The following is an 11,056-nucleotide window of genomic DNA, read 5'->3' on the forward strand; positions in this document are numbered from 1 at the left end:
CCTTTGAAAATTTTCATTTTTAACATATATTTTATACTTTACGTTTTTGACATATAGAATTTTTCTTTTGACCTTTTACTTTTGTAACTTATATTTTTGGTCGATACTTTGGTAATTAATTTTTTGCCCATATGCTTTATACCGACCCTTCAACTTTTAAACTTTGAATTTTTATGTTTCGGCGTAAATTTGGTATACGCTTTCGTGCTTTATTTTGTATGTTTCCTACATACGAATCGGGTAGCATATAATACGCTTTGACTTTATAGTATAAATTCGGGTTAGTCAGGTTGCATATAATACATTATGATTGTACGGTATAAACTCGATTTAGTTTACGTTTTGATCCAATCGTAATCCAACTATAGGTTACATTGAGCTCAATCGGATACGTCAAAACGTGTGTTTTCATATGATTAACACTTCGTATAACGCTTGGACTAATCCGTTCGACGTTTGCGATGTACCCGCGTCCCTACTTTTTTAAGCTTTTACAAAAATGGACCCTTTTGTTTTCCCACTGATCATACAAATCCTTAACTTTTGAAAATGTAGTTTTAACCCCTACGCTATTACTCCATTTTACAACCCGCTAAACAATTATTTTTATATACGTTTCAATATAAATTCGAGTTGGTCTACGTTTCGACGTAAACATTTTAACAGGAATCAAGTCAGGTCAAATATAATACGTTTTCGTTAAATAAAACATTTTACGTGCAAATTATTATGTACGTGACAATATAAATTCGAGTTGGTCTACATTTCAACGTAAATATTTTTGTAAAACGAGTCAGGTCAAATATAATACGTTTTTATGCTTATTTTATGTACGTTTCGTAAATTTTGTTCTCAACCGAGTGAAGCTTGATTGTGATTTCTTTTTTTCCTTCATTTTTTTTAAAAAACTCTAATTAATCCATATTGATTACACGTGTTTGTTTTTCCTTTATACTCATGATGTTTTCTATGTATGTGTCGGGTCACATATAACACATTATAATAGTACGGCATAAATTCGGTTTACTTTACGTTTTAATCCAATCGCAATGCGCCTTTTCATGCGGCTAACACATCACATAACACTTGAACTAATTCATTCGATGTTTACGATGAACCCACGCCGCAACGCGCGTGGGCATTATTACTAGTACCCTTAAATATTAAAATAAAAGTTAAGAAATATAACTTGACAATGATATTTTTTAAATTATTATTACTATATATTAATAAAGAAATTGAAATAAATAGTGATTTTAATATCATAATAATATATAGTTTTTTAATGCTTTTATTATTTTAATATTATAATAATAGTTATTTTATTTACTTTTTAACTTTAATCCTTTTTTTAATATCAGGGGTTGGGATAAGCTTGGTGTCAACCGGTATCAAACCAGTACTGGTGTCGAAAATACTGGGACGGTTCTGTTCGGTATTAATACATCAAGGTAAAAACCGGCACTAATACAGAAAACGCCAAAAGTTGGTGCCGAATTGATATTGGAAATATTTTGGTTCGGGAAATTCAGTGCTGCTACCCGGTACCATTTGCTCATCCCTGATCACGGTTACCGTACGAACAACTGTATCATACAACTTTTTTTTGTTGATTTTCTTCAACTTTTAATTTTTTTTTTTAATTCCAGGGGTAGGGATGAGCTCGCTGCCAACCGATACAGAATCGGTACTGATACTGAAAATACCGGTTACGGTACCAGTATATGAAGGTAAAAAACGGTAGTGAACCGGTACCAGGAACGCCAAAAGTCGTTACCGAATTGGTACTTAAGATCTTTCGGTTCAGCAAATTTGGTACCGGTACCCAGAACAATTTACTCATCTCTGACCATGGGTTTCATACGAACAACATCGTTATCATACAACTTTTTTGGTTGATTTTCTTTCGGTTATCTTTTAGTGTTTTTTTCTACATTTTCTTTTTATTCTTGTCAGACGTTCCGTTCGCAAAACGCTCGTAGTGATTTCAAAACACATGTAAACACAGACTAAATAACAAAAGAAATTCGCCGCAACGCGGCGAACTTCTTTAAACCTAGTTAAATTAAATTAATAAATATACTTTTTTTTTGAACGGCCAATAAACTCAATCTCGAGCACTCTCGGGGCACCCACTAGACAAACGGAGTACTCCGAGAGTAACCCGAGTCCACCACCAATTCCGGGGAAAACCTGGTGACCCACCAGCCCGTAGGCACGACAGTGAAAATTACCGGTAAAACCCGTTTGGCTCAAGGTTCCAACCCAGGTTTCCCTGGGTCTCCAATCATTGCCCACCAGTGCCTCACTCTGCACCAAGTGAGAGTCGAACCTGCATCTCTCAAGAGAAATGCAAACCCTCCACCACTTGATCTAGAGATTTGGGAATTGAAAACGATATACTTCATAAATCTACAAATACTTCTTATAAATGAAATTTATATACTATTAATTTGAAAGATGTTTATGCATAGTGATTTGTACATGATGCTTAATGAGTGTTTTGTGCATAGTTGTGTTGTACATGATGCTTAGTGGTATTGTACCCCATGATTTTGGGTTTTTAAAAAAATAAATAAATAAAAAATTGATGTTTCACTTTAAACCCAAAACTCCTTGATTTTGTAGTTTTAACCCAAAAGTTTTTAGTTTTTCCAATTTAACCTCACAACCTTTTTACTTTCAACTTTGATCCCCTATGTTTTTCATATTTTGCAAAAAATTTTGTTTTACGTTTAAATATAAATTTTGCGACTTAACACGGCACAATATGTGTGTGTGGTTCAACGATTTTACGTTTTGCTATACGCTTCGTTCTAAATTTTGCGAGTTAACATGGAGCAATGTACGTGTGTGGTTCCGTGTGTTTATGTTGTCTATTTTTTTCCCGTTTAATAAGTTCTTCACAACGTGCGAGTCCTAAATCGAGTTAGTTATTATTTTCTATTTTTATATGTTGGTCTAATTTTTCCACGTTAAGACGCCGCAACTTCAATGTTGGTGGTCGTTGGCTATAGTGTGACATTGGTGCTATTTGTCACGGTTTTACACCCCCGCCACAACGCGGGGAGCTTAATACGATAGGTTATTTATATGGACACAAGTCATGTAACGTAGTAATTATGATACCGTTAATTGTATTGAGATTATTTGGTGAATTACTTATTTGTATAAGATAGTAATACAGACTTAATTGACAAAAACATCTTTAACACATTGTAAATGTGAATCTGATCAACAACATGTCAATTACGTTGGCCGCGGCGCAACGCGCGCGGGTCAACTTCTAGTTACATATGATTAAGGAAAATAAAATTACAATTGTAGTTCATAAATCTCCATAGTAGTAATTTGATCCTTAGCTAATGAGGTAGTGGTGGAGTGGTTGGGGAAGGACTTGGTGTTCCTTGTGACCCAGGTTCGACTCCCACTCTCCTCATTATTTTCTGTGGCATCCAGGTGAAGAGCGAATACGAGTGGCGCCAGTTCGTCTTGGATGGGAGGCGGTGTTTTACCGATTATTCTACTGTCTTGCCTTCGGGCAGGTGGAGGTCGGGTTTCTGCGCATCTAGGAGAGCTAAGAGGCTGGCGGCGGTCAAGTAGTCGACCTTGGCTACAACGCACGGTGTTACGGTGGTTGGTACATCGTTCCTTGCCGTTCAAAAAAAAAAGTAATTTGATCTTTAACAAATGAGGCTCCAGTTTTCAAAGGTACAACAATTTGAGTTATTGGGTTTTTACTTTTTACAGCATATGTTGACCCTGTTCTATAAATCATAGAATTACGTTATTCAAAAAAAAAAAAAAAAAAACAATTTGAGTTATTAGATAGACTTCACCAAAATTGTGTACATTAATGACTACAATCACAGCAAATGACATATAAGCAATATAACCTTAAGAGAACCTGAATATTCGAATAGATGTCGCGTACTCGCGTATTAGTGATTTTTCCAACTTCACAACCTAACCTTACAAATACATTCGAAGAACAAAAAACAATTTCAGAATTAAATCAAACTAACCAACACAAGATAATTAAAGGATCTAATTTGATATTTTATAGGATCTAAATTTAAACCCTAAGTTTCCACTTTATGACTTTTACAAATTATAAAAAGTTAACTTTATGCTACTAATAGTTACCTCACTTAAGTTAAGGATAAGTTAATGTTGGTTCAGTTCTGTTTGTGCATGAAGGAAAACAGTAAAACATACCTGTCACCGCAGACAGTGCAGAGGAGAATCCAGTGAGAGAAGACAACATGGAGTTCGACATCTTTGTCAAGGTGATCTGGTTCCTCCTTAGGGTGCTAACTGATGATGGGGACTTAGAAACCGAAAAGGGTATCGGTTAGGAGAGGAGGTTGTTCGTGATGATGTTATGGCTAATGGGGTGTGTGAATTGTGTAACTGAGTAACCCCTAAACCTCCACATAATTCTCCTTATATAAGCACCCAGGAGGAAACCTAGTTAGTTACTAAGGGTAATATGGTCCATCAACAATTACCAACTAATTATTTAATAGGTTATTATATATTTTGATCTCTATAATGTAAATGATTATGATGGCTACAGATTAAATATTAATACGTATTATATATAATCTTACATTCTCCCACTTAGCCGAGTAATCATTTACTATGAGTATTAGATAAGCCTGATCAGGAGTTAACACTCATTTTAGCCTTAAACAAGTACTATAGCAGAAAAATACAGCCGTTGAATCATTATGCAACTCAGGACCCCCATTAATCATACTATAGCCTTAATTTAAAACCTAATCGTCATGATCAAAATACGCGTAAGCCCTTTGTTTGATTTGTAACCTTTATTTGTCTATATGCCATTATACCGGTTGAACATATTCTAACAGACATACAAAATCAAACTTGAGGAAATTTCATTAATCATAAAACATAAGCTAGTACAATATGCTCAAATAAGGTCTTTACTAAATCCCATATTCCGAACATGTTCTTCATAAACCTTAGGAGGGAGACCTTTAGTTATCGGATCCGCAAGCATATCCTTAGTACTAATATACTCGATACAAATATTATTTTCCTCAACACGTTCACGTACAAATAGATATTTCGTATCGAGATATAAACCAGCTCCAGTCGAACTGTTACTGTTCGAGAAACTAACGGCAGCTGAATTATCACAGTAAAGCTTCAATGGTCTAGAAATGGAATTAACAATTTTGAGTCCAGTGACCAGATTTCTAAGCAACATTCCATGACAGGTTGCGTTATAAACAACAATGTACTCTGCCATCATTGTGGAAGTTGTGGTCAACTGTTGTTTATGACTCTTCCAAGAGATTGGGCCGCCTGCTAACATAAAGATATAGCTCGAAGTGGATTTCTTGTCATCTTTGCATTTGGCAAAGTCAGAATCAGAATAGCCCACCACTTCTAAATGATCACTTCTTCTATAAGTCATTTTGTAGTCTTTCGTCCCTTGCAGATATCGAAGTACCTTCTTAGCTGCCTTCCAGTGATCTAGGCCAGGATTAGTCTGATAACGGCCTAGCATTCTAGCAATATAAGCGATATCTGGACGAGTACAGACTTGAGCATACATCAAGCTCCCGACTACTGACGCGTAAGGTATCTGGCTCATTTGCTCCTTCTCAACCTCTGTTGTCGGACACTGAAATGAACCGAAAACATCTCCCTTAACTACTGGAGCGACGGAGGGTTTGCAATGTTGCATGTTGTAACGTGTAAGGACACGATCTATGTAAGCCTTCTGGGACAATCCTAAGATCCCCTTGTGTCTATCTCGGTGAATTTCGATGCCAATGACATAAGAAGCATCTCCGAGATCCTTCATGTCGAAGTTATGCGAGAGTAAACGCTTCGACTCATGCAACATGTCTAAACTATTACTTGCCAATAGAATATCATCTACGTAAAGGACAAGTATAGTAAAGTTACTCCCACTCATCTTGAGGTAGGTGCATTGATCCACTTGATTCTTCATAAAACCTTGCCTCTTCATGACTTCATCAAACTTGAGGTACCACTGACGTGATGCTTGTTTCAACCCGTAAATGGATTTCTTCAACTTACAGACTAGATGCTCCTGACCCTCAGGTTTAAAGCCTTCAGGTTGTTTCATGTAAACATCTTCGTCCAAATCTCCGTTAAGGAAAGCGGTTTTAACGTCCATCTGATGTAACTCCAAATCAAAATGAGCTACTAGGGCCATGACGATCCTTAATGAATCTTTACGAGAGACAGGTGAAAACGTCTCTTGATAATCAATTCCCTCTTTCTGAGTGTAGCCCTTTGCAACCAATCTCGCTTTGTAGCGTTCAACGTTCCCATTCGGATCCAGTTTTGTTTTGAACACCCATTTGCATCCTACGGGTTTGACTCCGTTGGGTAATTCTACCAAATCCCAAACGTCATTTTTCTTCATGGATTCAAGCTCATCAATCATTGCTTTATTCCATTCAGAAGACTGATCACTGCTAATGGCTTCATTGTAAGAGATAGGATCATTGAGCTTTCCGGGATCCATTTCAGTCAGGTAGGTAACATAATCATCCCAATTAGGAGGCCTTCTTTGCCTGGATGACCTCCTGAGTGGATTATCGGGTTCAGCGTTGTCTTGGTTTTGAGCGTTTGATGTGCCTTCGTCATGAGGTATAATGGGTTCTGATTGTGGAAGTGAATTTGGAGTTGGTGCAGTAGCTTCAGGTGTAATAATTGCATTGGGTACAAGAGGAGTAATCGGAGTAATGGTAAGCGACGAGTCTCTCCCCCCCGCGTCTTGTACTTCTTGCAATTCTTCGTAAGGGTTGGTACTGCTCCCACTGACCTTGAAATCCTCCAGGAACGCGGCACGCTTGGTTTCAACAATACGGGTGACATGGGAAGGACAATAGAAACGATAACCCTTAGAGTTCTCAGGATACCCGATAAAGAAACAGGTAACTGTTTTAGGGTCAAGTTTCCTTAGGAAAGGATTGTAAAGTTTTGCTTCAGCAATGCAGCCCCATACTTTCATATATTTAAGACTCGGTTTCCTTCCTGTCCAAAGTTCATAAGGAGTTTTAGGGACAGACTTAGAAGGAACTCTATTGAGTATATGAACAGCTGCTTTTAACGCTTCAGTCCAGAGGAATAATGGTAAATTAGTGTTGGCTAACATACTGCGTACCATGTTCATAAGGGTACGATTTCTTCTTTCAGCGACACCGTTCTGCTGAGGTGTACCAGGCATGGTGTATTGGTTGACAATCCCCTGGCCCTTACAAAACTCATAAAATGGACCAGGAGCTTGACCCACATCAGTATGTCTTCCATAATATTCACCGCCTCTATCTGATCTCACAACTTTAATCTGACGATCTAATTGCTTTTCAACTTCAGCCTTATAATCTTTAAAAGTTGTAAGAGATTCAGATTTCTCCTTTATAAGATACAAGTACATGTAACGAGAATAATCATCAATGAAAGTGATAAATGAAGTATGTCCTGTTATGCCAGCGATTTGGTAGGGACCACTAATGTCAGTGTGAATGAGTTCTAATAAATTAGAGCTCCTAGTGGCACCTTTCTTATTCGCTAATGTCATTTTACCTTTAAGACATTTGACACATGTTCCAAAATCAGAGAAATCGAGAGGAGGTAAGACTTCATCCTTTACGAGACGATTTAATCGTTCTTTTGAAATGTGGCTTAAACGCTGATGCCACAACATGGATGAAGTCTCTAAGTCTCGTTTCTCTTCCATCTTTGTGAGTGATTCATTAATGTTATATGACAACAAAGATTTGGAAAAGCCATCATCTAGTTCTAATCTATAGAGACCTCCATCCAGAACACCAGTACCATAAAGAACAGAATCATAATGGATAGAGAGTTTGCGATGACCATGGGAAACAATAAAACCATCCATGTCTAACTTTGGTCCTGATACAAGGTTCCGAGTTACCTCAGGAACATATAAGGTATCATAAAGTTTAATACATAAACCAGTTTTCATAACTAATTGTAATGTTCCAATGGCCTTCACTTCTAATTCTCGATCATCCCCAACCTGAAGCGTTCTTTGGTTTCTTTCCAGCTTCCGGATTGAAAGGAATCCCTGAGTAGAATTGGTAACATGAACCATAGAACCAGAATCAAACCACCAAGAATTAGCAGGAACACTTAAATTATAGGACTCAAGTATCATAAAATAATCGTTACCTTTCTTAGCCAGCCACTCCTTAAAGTCAGGGCATTCCTTCTGCATGTGTCCTGTCTTTTTACAGAACTTGCAGCGGATACTGCCTAAGGAGTTCTTAGAGCTGTAAGGTGCACTTGTATTAGAATTAGGATTAGGCCTTTGGACTTTTGAAGCATCCTTCCTCTGATAATTGTTCTTCCTTTTCTTAGAGTTGGAGGTAGTGAAGTTGGCAACATCAGTAGTGCGATCCATCCTCATGCGCTCTTCCTCCTGTACGCACATGGCGACCAGCTCACTCATCGTCCATTTTTCCTTCTGAGTGTTGTAGTTGATCTTAAATGCTTCAAAGGATGAAGGAAACGAAGTGATGATAAAATGAACAAGGAAACCATCACTGATTTCCATTTCCAGCCCTTTCAGCTTATTGGCCATGTCATTCATCATCATGATGTGTTCGCGAATGCCGCTCCTCCCATCATACTTAGTTGTCACCAGCTTGAGAATAAGAGTACTAGCGTGCGCCTTAGACGTCCCTTTGAACTGCGCCTCCACATGTTCCAAGTAGGTTTTAGCATCTTCAGAATCAGGAATAGCTCCCCTGATTGCATTGCTTATGGATTGCTTCATAAACAGGAGAGACATGCGGTTACACCTAGTCCACTTTTCATGAGTTAACTGCTCCGCAGCAGTACTTTGAGTGGTAAGGTCCGCTGGCTTTTTCTCTCTTAGAGCATAATCAAAATCAAGCAATCCGAGAGTAAGCATGAGAGCATCCTTCCAAGCAGCAAAGTTATCACCAGTCAAAGGTGGAATCCCGCAGTTGGGTGCTGATAGTGGAAATAAGATGAGCAAGTTATGATACTAAGGAAGAAATCCTAATGTGATCTATGGGCACGTTAAACTAAGGCAGGCACAAATAATGACCATTTTACATTATGAAGCTGTGATATTTTCTATTACTAACATCAAAATAATAGACTTAACTAAAAATTCTACTCAAACGAAGACAAAACAGCTTTGGCCAGAAGTGTAATCATTTAAGCATATGTGCAAAGTGGTTGTAACAAATCAGCTTTGGCCAGAAATTGAAACAATCACTTTAGTTATGCACTTGTTAAGTATGCCATCTATGAAAGAATTAAATCAGCTTTGGCCAGATATTAAAACATTCATGCTTATGATGCACACTTAACATAGCTTTCGTAATACTTGAATGATAAGTAGATGTATCAAGTCAGCTTTGGCCAGAAATGATATATCAAAAGCTCATTCAAGTTAAGTTATTCTGGTTTTGCAAAAACATTTATCTGATTCTGATTAATTAACTAAGTAAATTACAAAACCATTTATTTAATAGCAAACTACCCGTTAGCGCGGATCGAGTAATGACGTTATGGTCTCGAGTCGCAACCACGGTCTAAAAATTTTTCTTTAGTTCACATTTAAACAGCCTAAAATAATGAGGTTTCGAGTCGCAACCACGGTCTCGAGTAACGACGTTATGGTCTCGAGTCGCAACCACGGTCTCGAGTTATGACGTTATGGTCTCGAGTCGCAACCTTTGTCTCGAGTCATCACGTTACGGTCTCGAGTCGAGACCTTTGTCTCGAGTCATCACGTTATGGTCTCGAGTCGAGACCTTTTGCTCCCTTATGATTTCGAGTCGAGACCTTGTGGTCTCGAGTCGAGACCTTATGGTCTCAAGTCGAGACTGATGGTCTCTAGTCGCAATCTGATGATCTCGAAACTTCCTGTTACAGCTGTTTATTGTGATAACATAACTGAAAATTCGAAATCTAAGGGATTATGAGATATTATTTCCTGTTTTAAAATGATCTAATTTTATCAACATGTTTCGAAAATATGGTAACTGTTATCTAATAACAGTTTCGTATAAAATTAAAAGATAAATTTAGATCAAACATGGAAAAAACACCCATTAATCCTAAGTCATTCCAAAACATAATAGAATTTTCGAATTTTCTCATGAACATGATGAACCCTAATCATAAAAATACTTAAACATTCATCCGAAATCTGGAATTTATTTACACATTTAAACATGTTTCTTAAACTGATGATTTCGGAACACTTATAACGAATCAATATATGATCCGTGATTTGTTTAACAGATCCGAGATGAACGTCTCGGATGATAAAACTGAAAATCTTTTATTATGGTTTTTCAAATCCTGTTTTCCAGTTTTATTCCAGATTTATGGATACAAAACAGAACTGACTAATCAACATATGCTCTGATACCACATGTTGGTTCAGTTCTGTTTGTGCATGAAGGAAAACAGTAAAACATACCTGTCACCGCAGACAGTGCAGAGGAGAATCTAGTGAGAGAAGACGACATGGAGTTCGACATCTTTGTCAAGGTGATCTGGTTCCTCCTTAGGGTGCTAACTGATGATGGGGACTTAGAAACCGAAAAGGGTATCGGTTAGGAGAGGAGGTTGTTCGTGATGATGTTATGGCTAATGGGGTGTGTGAATTGTGTAACTGAGTAACCCCTAAACCTCCACATAATTCTCCTTATATAAGCACCCAGGAGGAAACCTAATTAGTTACTAAGGGTAATATGGTCCATCAACAATTACCAACTAATTATTTAATAGGTTATTATATAATTGATCTCTATAATGTAAATGATTATGATGGCTACAGATTAAACATTAATACGTAATATATTTAATCTTACAGTTAAAACTAAACTGCTAAAATGTTTAAAAAAACATAATATATTGTTCCTCAATGGATAACTTCTTGACACGAATAACGAAAAAGCATTCGTAGTTCTAGAAATTTAAGCTGGTGATGGTAATTTGGTTAAGCTATGTGACAACTCAACGAGGCAAG

This window comes from Helianthus annuus, chromosome 2, assembly GCF_002127325.2.
Source record: "Helianthus annuus cultivar XRQ/B chromosome 2, HanXRQr2.0-SUNRISE, whole genome shotgun sequence".
Taxonomy (NCBI): Eukaryota; Viridiplantae; Streptophyta; class Magnoliopsida; order Asterales; family Asteraceae; genus Helianthus; species Helianthus annuus.